Source organism: Rhopilema esculentum, chromosome 5, assembly GCF_057945365.1.
Source record: "Rhopilema esculentum isolate cy_ngs chromosome 5, ASM5794536v1, whole genome shotgun sequence".
Lineage (NCBI taxonomy): Eukaryota > Metazoa > Cnidaria > Scyphozoa > Rhizostomeae > Rhizostomatidae > Rhopilema > Rhopilema esculentum.
This window is the reverse complement of record NC_142819.1, coordinates 9120594-9132579: the sequence shown is the minus strand read 5'-3', so window position 1 is coordinate 9132579 and position 11986 is coordinate 9120594. Positions and strand designations below refer to the sequence as shown.

The following is an 11986-nucleotide window of genomic DNA, read 5'->3' as shown; positions in this document are numbered from 1 at the left end:
AGAATCTGTGCGGTTAAATGAAAATAATATTTCAGCATTCCGACATTTTGCATCCAGAAAAAAGAGGTTGGAGTAAAAATGAAAACAAAAGCAGAGGATGGAGGAGGAAAGCAGAAGCCCCTGCGCAGCATCAGTCTCCGCCCATGTGAGTAACCATAGTGTATATGGCCAATGCATCTCTATCGTACCTCGATCGCTCGATAGTCGAACGATTGGCCTACCAAGTACCAACTACCAAAGTTTGACGTCAACGGAAATCTATTTTAAGTCATATTAGCAGTTGGCTAATAAAACAAAAGCGTTTGGAGTGGAATTCCATTGTTTCGTGACTTTTCATTTCTTCTTAATCAATTTTTACTGCCGTAAAAGTTCACCCTCGATTCCATGCTTTGTACTAAACAAAAGAGATAGTTCCATTGCATTAGCTAATCATGTTCACGACACATGCCCTTTAAAAATGTTTACTTTGAGAATCGAGCTACATGAAATACTTCTAGAAATGGAAAATCAGTTCATTTTTCACAAATTTTCTCTTTCTTGTATATAGCCGGTCTACTTCTCCTAAATATAGATGAAACATAAACATTATTGGAAATAAGCAGAATATTGGTGAAAATAGCTGTAAATTTAACAGCAATAATTTCCAGTCCAATTTGAAGCTACAAATATTTGCTTGGTTTTCCTATGAAAATGGCTGCCAGATACATTTACGTGACAAAAGTATAAGGAGTTAGGACGATCGCCTCGAAGCAAATGTGGTTAATCCTTTGCTCAAAGAACAACATAGAAAATCGGTGGAACATAACGAGATTGCTGGTTGAGATTTTCGACTGAAATTTCATCCAATTGTAAAAATAAAAATTAATCTAACAAACTGTAAAAATCATACTTTTTAGACAAGTCCAATTTGCTTTATTTTATATTTTTTCGGATGACCTCCAAGAATCTGTAAACTTGGCTTGCCGACGCCATTAGGCCCAACCATTTCATTTTTTCTCATTTTTAATTATTTACACAGAGTAAAGCTATCAACTACATACATAAATTGCTTTCCAAGCTGCCCTGTACAAATAAAACGATAAACACTAAAATTTAAAAATACAGATATACAAATATACAGATTAGAATAAAAAAGTAAAAGCATTTAAAATATTGGAACTAGCGCCATGAACAAAAAGGGTCCCTTTATGTTCTGGAGTTTTTGAGATAACATTTTACTTGTTTGAAATTTTTTGTTAATTTAGATTTTGCGTCCAGGCCATTCCATAGTTTTGCCTCTCTAAAAGAAAAGCATTTTTGGTCACATGCTGTTCCTAGAAACGTGACACGAAGATCGGTCTCGGTGTTTCGAAGTTCCCGGGTACTGGTTTCTAATAACCTGTCGAGCAGGCACGCAGCGTACGAGGGAGCCTCATTATTTGTACACTTGTAAACCATTTTCAAAATTTCTTCTGCTATCAAGTCATTTACTGTTTGCCAGCTCATTTTCCTCATAATTGGAAGAGCAGAAGCGTTGTATGGGCTATTGATAACTATTCTAGCCGCCCGATTTCGCAACTTCTGTAGCTTGTCCAGTGCCGCGATTCCGCATACTGGGCAACAATATCGAAAGTACTGGGCAACAATATCGAAAGTACGGCTCTACCAGACTTTTATACATTGTTTGCACTGACTTTATAGGGAGGTATTGTTTGAAATAGAGCAGCATTCGTAACACCTCAGGAGTTCATGTCCATGTCTTTAGGTCATTTCAAACTCTCCCAAATGTCGACACAAGTATTTCAACCTTTATAAACAAATGTATAGTTTACATTCTGACCTTTGGAGTTGTTGATATTAGACTAAATTGCACTATTTTGATCACTACAAGTGCAACTTGAGCTTTTGAAATGTAACCGCCAATGAGATAGTATGGATGAGTTTTCCCTGTGAAAAGATGTGATTTTAAGACTAAAGGATACATTCAAGAGTACTATGTAGTTGTAAATTGTCGACAATATTCCCTGTGACTTTCTTAGCTTTACTTAGAGAGCTTTACTAACAAATGATGCTAAGACATTTTAAAGGAATGGAAGACAATTTTGCTGTGTTGAGATTAAACTGTTAACCACTGGTATCGTTTTTGCAGCACTGGAATTATGTCGGCAAATCCCTATCTGCAATTCAATGTTCCTGGAATTAATCGGTGCATCTTATAAGATTTGCTAATTGATGACAAGGAAAAAAGGCTACACAGTCAGTAGCTTTTGATACCATTAAGAAGAATGCTTGTCTTTGGTCAAAAATCGACAAGCGAGTTTGTATTGAACAATCTTATAAGGCATTTCGTGAGGCATTATTGAGGCTTCCCCAATGTTTCACTGAGACATTGTACACTCATAAAGGATGCGCAGTATTTTCAGAAGCAGGCTGAAGACATAACAGTTGCAGTCAGCAAAGTTCGAGAAAAATGATGCCTTATATGATGATCAAGAATCACGTAAAAGTTACAGCGATGACGAATCATTAGTCTCCACAAGTAGGAAGAAGAGAACCAAGCTTTTACGAGAAAAAACACTGAAAAATCTTGTTTGATTTGCAACGAACGTTCAAGTTACGATGCATTTCTATACAATGATGGGGGACTGGCACGCTGTTCGGAAGAGAAAGCAGCACTCAAGTTGAAAACCTTGGTTGCCAAGAATTGTTAGATGTTAAATTTCAAATTTAATTTTCCTTTGTAATAAAGCTTGTATCTCGTGGCATATGATTGGGGGGGGTACATGATATGGAGGGGGTGCGACGAAATTGAGCCCAGGGTGGGTAAGAAATAAGTTTAGTGAGGTAAGAGGACCCAACATGGCTGGGTCCGATGTGAAATTTTTTTTGAAGTTATACCTTTTAAAAGGGCTAGATGGCAACGTTCTGATCATAAGCCCTAAAATGCTCTACCTGGTAAGAAAAAAAAAATTTGAAATTTAATTTACGCTCACGTAGAGAAATAGATATTTTATAGGGAATGAAGTTTCAAGGTTGTTTTTATTGCTTAGAAGTTCGTCTTTGGTAAACCTATAGACAAACCTCTGCTGTGAGGTCCGCAGGGCACCACTCAGTTTTGAAGGGCAGAAACCCTTTTCACCTCCCAAACTTATTGGCCAAGTTACGCCCTCGGACCAAACAATCACTGACAAACCCTATTTCGTGTCACTGGTAGTCTTTATCGTGTTACTTTTAGAACAGACAATTTCCAAGCATAAACTAGTTTCTCGCTACAATTATATAAAAACATTAAAGCAGATCAATTGGGAGAGAATACTTGCCCTGCCAAAATCAGTTTTGTCCTGCGAGAATGCCATATTTTTGTGATTGGGGGATTAACCACCCCCATACCCCCCTCAAGTGACGCCCCTGTTTGCAGCTTCTACTTAATGCTTTGTAAATGATATTTTCATTCTAATAAGCGTATGATAGGCTTGCTTCTAACAGAGAGGAAGTAATAATGCATGATGAGGAATGTTGTCACCAAAAGAAGAAGTCTTTTAACAAAGTTACTACAGTTGGAAACTCATAATATGTAAACTTGATTATTGCAAAGAAAAACGGTACTTCTACTCTCCTATCAAAGGGCTTGCATTTTCATCCCCTTAACCGTGTCTATTGTATTGTATTGTATTGTATTGTATTGTAGATTATTTAACGTTAGTGTTTACAATAGTGAATATACACTAATTAAGACTAACATGAAGCAATTTCAAGGATTGCATAAGGAAATTCATTTACTGCAAAACGAGCATGCGCACTTGTTTTCAAGGAACCAAGTTTTGATCAAATTCTTAAATTGTCTAGTATTTTGTGCTGTCTTTATTGATTCCGGGAGTGAATTCCAGATTTTAGGCCCTTAAAAACTTAATGATCTGATACCATTATTGGTAGTTCTGGCTTTTGGAATGTCAAGGGGGTTTTTGAGTCGAAGGTTATGACCTGTTGTTTTGGGTACAAAATAGTCTTTCATGAAAACAGGATTAAGGTTGTTAAGTGTTTTATAAACTTCGAGCGCCAAAATTCTAACTGATTGGACATGTATGGTAGTTTCTTTTGAGTTAGCAAGTAAATCTTTGTACGAAGATGAATAGTCCGAATAGGCTAGTCTTAAAGCCCTCTCGTTAATTTTCTCTAGCTTATCCTGACTTCCTTGCCACATAGCATCCATATTAATGAACAATAATTGAAGTGACATAGTATAAATGAATTCATAATTATCTTTTTTCTCTGTCACCCATAAATCTTGCCAATCTTTTCAAAGAATTTAACTGTTTAGCTGCTTTTTTATAGATCTTATCGATATGAGCATCAAGTCAGTATTTGTTGCAGTGACAGATATCGTGTTGCCATCAGCAAAATTTCATAAAAATCCTTCAGTAAGGCTGTAAAAAATATCATTTAGGAAAATATTGAAAAGTAGAGGTCCAAGTATTGATCCCTGTGGCACTCCTTGTCCAAGTTCACCCCAGGAGCTGTAATGACCTTTCACTTTGACTCTTTGCTTTCTATTAGACAGGTAGTTTTGTATAAGTAAAAGATAATTTCTATCTATACCATAGGCATGTAGTTTTGCTAAAAGTAGGTTTTTTGGTAGACAGTCAAAGGCTTTTGACAAATCCAGAAGGACAGCGCCAATATGTTTGTTCCTTTCCAGTTCTGTTTTCCAGTCTTCAGTAAGTCTAAAAAGAGCGTGCTGGGAAGAAAATTTCTCTTCAAGAAATGGAGACAGTTGAAGCTCTATTGCTTTTTCAAATACTTTTGAGAGTGTCGTTAATAGACTTATTGGTCTGTAATTTTCCTTATTGAAAGAATCTTTTCTCTTATAGACTGGTGAGACTATATTCTTTCTTAAGAAGTTTGGAAAAGTTCCTCGAGTAATGCATTTATTTATGATGTTCAGGAGAGGATGATATCAACTGAAATCTTTAGGAATTTTGCATTTATCATGTTGTGCCCGTGTGCCTTTGTGTGATATAGCTTCACAATTATTTGTCGTAGGCTTTCTTTGGTGATCGGTTTAAAGCTTAAGGTTGAGTTATTTGTTAGGAAGTTGTTGATTGTTTTTATGCTTGAATGCTCTTTAAAGTATCTTATTATTTCAGTTATTGTTGAATTCTCAGTCAGAACTTTAAGGATTGAATTTGTAGTTTAACCAATGCTAATGAAATGGGTATTCAGAATCTCAGCAACTCACTGTGGATCACTAATAAGACAATCATTCTCAGAAATTATGATTTCTGAATCGCCCTAACCTTTAGTGAAAAAATATGGTTTTAATTTTTTCCAAAATGTTTTTGAATCTAGCATGCCTTCTTGACAGATTTTTGTAAAGTAATTAGACTTAACACGTTGACGAAGATTTGCACAATGATTTCGCTGTTCTTTATACTTTTGAAAATTGTCTTTAGTACTATGTTTATTATTAATATTTTTCAGTTTCGTTCGTAACATAATTGCTTATCGATGAATTTTGGTAAGAGGCTTATTATTTGCTCGAACTATTTTGGATTTAAGAGGAGCGTGTTTGTTGACAATGCAACTAAAAATATCTTGAAAGCTTTTGGATGCTTGATTACCATCTTGTTGATATTCACAAAGATTGAAAGGTGCTGCCAGCAAATCTTGGCAGAAACCTTCCTCTGTGAATTTACTTGAATCTCGGTAATGTTGAATTTTAGGGTGGTGTTTAGGCAAATACGATTTTAATGTAGTTAGAATTATTTTTTTTCAAATCGGTTTATCGTTGCATTCAAATTATAAACACTAAAAACGAAATAGCAAAAAAAATTAAGATCATCTAAGTGATCTGATTACAAAGACACATCCTTACATACACTCAATTCCTTAAAGCAAACTGGAAATCGTTCCTCTGGTGCCTAGAATTACCTAGCTTTGAAATTTGTTTGGTATATTTTTCAGTAAAATCGAAATGGCACTGAAGATACGGCGAAAAATCAACTGTGGTTTCATTTGGAGAGCTTTGAAAAGTTATCCTATCAAGTGTCACTTATCTTATCCATTTAATGTCTAGCTTTTCAAAATCGATTCTAGATCTTCTGTAAACTTCGCCTATCCAGGTGCTCCAATTATCATTTTCCCTAAAAACGATCAAGCAATATTCAGGGATTCGCCATTGCAAGCCAAGGTAAATACTGAATGACATAATAACTGTTGCTTTAAAAATAGTTTTAATTTACACAAAATCCCAATAAAATGTCCTTTTTTTGGCAAACTAGATCCGAAGCTAATGTATTCCGAAAAATAGATTTGAAATCCATTGATGCTACTTTTCTTAGCTGTATGAGGGAGACTACAGCAAATTCCTTGACACAAAATAATGTTATTTCGAACTCTGGCTGGAAACCAGTTACTAAATGTTCATTAGAAGTACGATTTAATAAATTGAATTTTTGTCTCATGGAAATTTTGTCTCCTTCCTAGCTCTTGTGGATAGCGCTCTATCAGCTCCGTAGATATGTTAGCAGCCGTAATTATCAGCTGTATCGTCAGCTTTATCCTTTTGTTAGGTAAGGACTAACAGCGACGGGGAAGCAAAAAAAACGAGTAAAAGAAACTGAAATGGATACACAGTATCAACACTTAGGAGGTGATGATGTCAGCATAGAAGGAAGTGGCCACCCTTTCTTTCCATGCTGGTGGCCATAGGCCATGGCTCGCATACAGTAATCGCCTCGAGCAAGTTAGTTAATTATAGAAAGTATAAACAAAAAAAACAAATTGGTCTATGAGAATAGCACAGAAAAACGAAAAGTAACATTAGGTTGTTCCATCAGCATTTTAGGAATCCGCAGACTCAAAATAGGGTTCCAAATTGATGAAATCACAAAATTTATTTTTAGAACTTTTGAAATTGGATTCGATAGCCTGAAAGGGTATCATGAAATATTACTAAATGTACAAAATCAGTCAAATGTATTACGAATTGGCACGGAATTACAAATTTGTTGGCAAGCTTCAGATCTTTTATTGGCAGTATTTTAACTGATATTAAACATATTTGAATTAATTCAAACATTCTAAGAATGGGCTTTTGGTGACGTCACACTGTAAACTCTTTATCATTTGATATTGCAGTACCAAAGGGTTATTTACCTTGCCTTTGCTGCATATGCAAGTACGATGACGTCATTTTGCAAATAGAAAAGCTGACTGTTCACTCCAATGCCGTTGCATAGATAGAAGAAGGATTCTTCCGTTCCACTTTTCCAGAGTCAAACACAGACATCTGAAGATAAATTTCGATTAATAATGAAATCAACGTCGATCAGAATAATTGTTGAGTTTTTCAGCCTCTCACAATTCACCTCAGCCAAAACTCCTAAAAAGGGAAAACTGCATTGCAATGGACTAGCTCATTGATCCTATAAAACAACACCATTTGAAGGTGGAAGTAGGGTGCTATAAATCTTTTTCCTAGAAACAACGTAGAAAGATTTCGTTTACGTTCCAAACACAATTTCGGGTAGTTTGAATGAATTTTATGCCGATATTTTGAAAAAAAGGTTTTGGTCATTTTTGAAAAAATGCATGACCCTGGGCCAGCAAAAAAACTTAAAAAATTCTGAAATATTTGAAAAAAATTTCATTACTTGAAACACCATAAAATACTAAACAAATACCTTTCTGAAATCATTTCAAGACATTTTGTTGAGACTCTAAGTGATATCTGAAAAATAGTAGGAAAGAATATAGATAGAGCTTTGAAAGGTTGTTTGACACTGAAACTTTTAAAAATTCTAAAAAAATGTGAACTTTGCAAAACTTTTTTATCATAGAAACAAGGTCAAAAAAGCCTTCATATACGTTCTGAATACATTTCGAGTAGTTTCAGTGACTTTTTTGCTCGTATTTTGGAAATAATGTCTTAGTAGTTTTTGAAAACTGCATGAACCCGAACTTGAAAAAGTTAAAAATTTTGAAATTTTCACAAAAATTGTTTGTCCCAGACACCCTTTCGTCCGTCCCAAACACCCTTTCGGCTAGTTTCGGTGAATTTTATGCTGATATTTTATAAATAAGAACTGCCTCATTTTTGAAAAAATCCATGACCCCTGACCTGCAAAACTTCAAAAATTTCGAAATTTTACAAAAAACTCTCTTTTACTCAAAACAGCCTAAGAGCCTTAAGGTACGTTCCAAACACCATTGAAGGTAGTTTCCGTGAATTTTCATAATGATATTTTGAAAATAAGGAGTTGGTAATTTTTGAAAAAATCCATCACCCTAGACCTGCAAAAAACTTCAAAAATTTTGAGATTTTTTCAAAAAATTTGTTTTACTGGAAGCAACGTAAAAAGCCTTAATTTACGTTCTGAACGCAATTTGTGTAGTTTTGGGGAAAATTATGCAGCTATTTTGATAATGAGGACTTGATAAAAAAGTGATTTTTTAAAAAATCCATGACCTGAAATCGTTCAAAAATTTTGAATTATTCAAAAAAAATTTTTTTTACTTGGAACAACCTGAAATGCTGAAAAAAATTTATTTCTGAAATCATTTGATGAACTTTCGTTGAACTTCCAATTGATATCTGAAAAAAGGAAGAAAGAATATATACAGAATGTTTTAAATTAAACTTGAAAGAGAACCTAAAAAAATTTTCATTTTTTTTAAAAAAAGTCTTTTACTCGAAACGACAAAAGAAGCCTTACTCTAAATTTTGAACACCATTTTGGGTAATTTTGCTGATTTTTGGACTCATATTTTGAAAAAAAGACGTTGTCATTTTTAAAAAAGTTTAGGATCCTGGAACTCAAAAAAACTTCAAAAGTTGTCAATTTTCAAAAATATTTTTTTCTCAAAACAACTAAGAAAGTTTTAATTTACGGTCCGAGCACCACTACTGGTAGTTACAGTTAATTTAGAAAGGTATTCGTACAGTAAATAAGGACTTAGTCATTTTTGAAAAGTTTTATGACCCCGGACCTGAAAAAAAGTTCAAAAACTGGAGAATTTTTCAAAATTTTATTTTTCTCTCAAAACAACCAAGGAAGTCTATATTCAAATTCCGAGCCCTGTTTCGGGTAGTTTCGGTGTATTTTAGGCTCATATATCAAAAATGAGGAGTTAATCGTTTTTGAAAAATTTCATAACCCCGGACCTGCAAAAAATTTCAAAAAACAGGAGATTTAAAAATTTTTTTTCCTCGAAACAACCAAATAAGTCCAAATTTACGTTGAAAACACAATTTCGGGTAGTTTTGGTGTATTTTTGGCTCATATACTGGAAATGAGGACTTAGTCATTTTTAAAAAATTTCATCACATCGGACCTGCAAAAAAATTCAAGAGATTGAAAAATTTTCCAAAATTTTTATTTTCCTCGAAAAAACCAAGAGAGTCTTAATTTACGTTACGAACACCATTTCGGGTATTTTTGGTGTATTTTAGACTCAAATACTGGAAATGAGGACCTAGCAATCTTTGAAAAATTTTATGACCCCAGACCGGCAAAAAAGTTTAAAAAATTGAAAATTTTTCAAAAAAAATCTTTCTACTAATAACAACCAAGGATGATGAGAAAATACCTTTCTGACATGTTTTGATGAAATTTGACTCAACCTCCAAGTGATATCTGGAAAGTAGTAAGAAATAAGATACATAGATTGTTTGAGACTAAAGTTTGAAAAAACTAAAAAAGTTGAAAATTTTTCAAAATTTTTTTTTCCTAGAAACAACCAAGAGAGTCTCAATTTACATTACGAACAGCATTTCCGGAAGTTTTGGTGTCCTTTTGGCCCGAATACTGGAAATGAGAACTTAGTCATTTTTGAAAAATTTCATGACCCCGGACATGCAAAAAAGTTCAAAAAATTTAAAAATTTTCAAAAAAAATCTTTCTACTAGTAACAACCAAGAATGATAAGAAAATACCTTTCTGACATGTTTTGATGACATTTGGCTCAACCTTCAAGTGATATCTGGAAAGTAGTACCTATAAGATAAAGTGATAGATGAAGATAAAGTATCTATAAGATCATAATATCTATAAAATCAAGTGATATCTATAAGATACATAGAATATTTCAGACTAAGGTTTGAAAAAGCTAAAAAATTTGAAAATTTTTCAAAATTCTTTTTTCCTCGAAACAACCAAGAAAGTCTTAATTTACGTTACGAATATCATTTCGGGTAGTTTTGGTGTCTTTTTGGCCCAAATACTGGAAACGAGGACTTATTCATTTTTGAAAATTTCATAACCCCATGCCTGCAAAAAATTTCAAAAAATTGAAAAAATTTTCAAAATTTTCTTTTTTCTCGAAACAACCAAGAAAGTCTTAATTTACGTTACGAACACCATTTCGGCCAGTTTTTGTGTATTTTTGGCTCAAATTTTGGAAATGAGGACTTAGTTAATTTTGAAAAACTTCATGACCCCAGACCTGCAAAAAAGTTAAAAAAATTTAAAAAATTTTCAAAATTTTCTTTTTCCTCGAAACAACCAAGAAAGTCTTCATTTACGTTACGAACACCATTTCGGCCAGTTTTTGTGTATTTTTGGCTCAAATACTGGAAATGAGGACTTAGTTATTTTTGAAAAATTTCATGACCCGGACCTGCAAAAAGGTTCAAAAATATGAAAATTTTTCAAAAAATTTTTTTCCTCGAAACACCCGAGAAAGTGTTAATTTACGTTACGAAGACCATTTCGGGTAGTTTTGGTGTATTTTGGGCTCAAATACTGGAAATGAGGACTTAGTTATTTTTGAAAAATTTCATGACCCCGGACATGCAAAAAAGTTCAAAAAATCGAAAAATTTTCAAAAAAAATCTTTCTACTAGTAACAACCAAAAATGATAAGAAAGTACCTTTGTGACATGTTTTCATGAGATTTGGCTCAACCTTCAAGTGATATTTGGAAAGTAGTACCTATAAGATAAAGTGATAGATCAAGATCAAGTATCTATAAGATCATAATATCTATAAGATCAAGTGATATCTATAAGATACATAGAATGTTTCAGACTGAAGTTTGAAAAAGCGATCAGATTTGAAAATTTTTCAAAATCTTTTTTCCTCGAAACAACCAAGACCGTCTTAATTTACGTTACGAACACCATTTCGGGTAGTTTTGGTGTATTTTTGGCTCAAATACTGGAAATGAGGACTTAGTCATTTTTGAAAAATTTCATTACCCCGCACATGAAAAAAAGTTCAAAAAATTGAAAATTTTTCAAATTTATTTTTTCCTCGAAACAACCAAGAAAGTCTTAATTTACGTTACGAACACCATTTCGGGTAGTTTTGGTGTATTTTTGGCTCAAATACTGGAAATGAGGACTTAGTCATTTTTGAAAAATTTCATGACCCTGGACCTGCAAAAAAGTTCAAAATATTGACAATTTTTCAAAAATTGTTTTTCCTCAAACCAACCAAGAAAGTCCTAATTTACGTTACGAATACAAGTTCGGGTAGCTTTGGTGTATTTTTGGCTCAAATACTGGAAATGAGGACTTGGACATTTTTGAAAAAGTTCATGACCCTGGACCACCAAAGAAGTTCAAAAAATTGAAAATTTTTTAAATTTTTTTTTTCCTCGAAACAACCAAGAAAGTCTTAATTTACGTTACGAACACCATTTCAGGTAGTTTTGGTGTATTTTTGGCTTAAATACTGGAAATGAGGACTTGAACATTTTTGAAAAAGTTCATGACCCCGGACCACCAAAGAAGTTCAAAAAATTGAAAATTTTTCAAATTTTTTTTTCCTCGAAACAACCAAGAAAGTCTTAATTTACGTTACGAACACCATTTCAGGTTGTTTTGGTGTATTTTTGGCTTAAATACTGGAAATGAGGACTTAGTCATTTTTGAAAAATTTCATGACCCTGGACCTGCAAAAAAGTTCAAAATATTGACAATTTTTCAAAAATTGTTTTTCCTCAAACCAACCAAGAAAGTCCTAATTTACGTTACGAACACAAGTTCGGGTAGCTTTGGTGTATT

At 33.5% G+C, this 11986-nt stretch overlaps 2 long non-coding RNA genes across 9 annotated transcripts in view; one reads left to right on the top strand and one right to left on the bottom strand.

Annotated features, from left to right (window-relative positions):
* Positions 1–3: 3 nt before the first annotated feature.
* On the top strand, positions 4–2903 carry LOC135689452 (uncharacterized). The gene is made up of 2 exons (XR_010516522.2): positions 4–145; positions 2129–2903. It is a non-coding gene; the product is annotated as an uncharacterized LOC135689452 (long non-coding RNA).
* A 2074-nt stretch (positions 2904–4977) lies between these two features.
* Positions 4978–11986, bottom strand: part of LOC135689451 (uncharacterized) — a 293016-nt gene continuing 286007 nt past the window's right edge. For 5 of the 8 annotated variants that reach the window (XR_016145328.1, XR_016145335.1, XR_016145331.1 and 2 more), the window contains 5 exons: positions 9914–9974; positions 8505–8572; positions 7662–7708; positions 7135–7360; positions 6128–6555 (listed from right to left, as the gene is read on the bottom strand). This is a non-coding gene — a long non-coding RNA (uncharacterized LOC135689451). The other 3 variants (XR_016145330.1, XR_016145332.1, XR_016145329.1) reach the window with 3 other exon arrangements.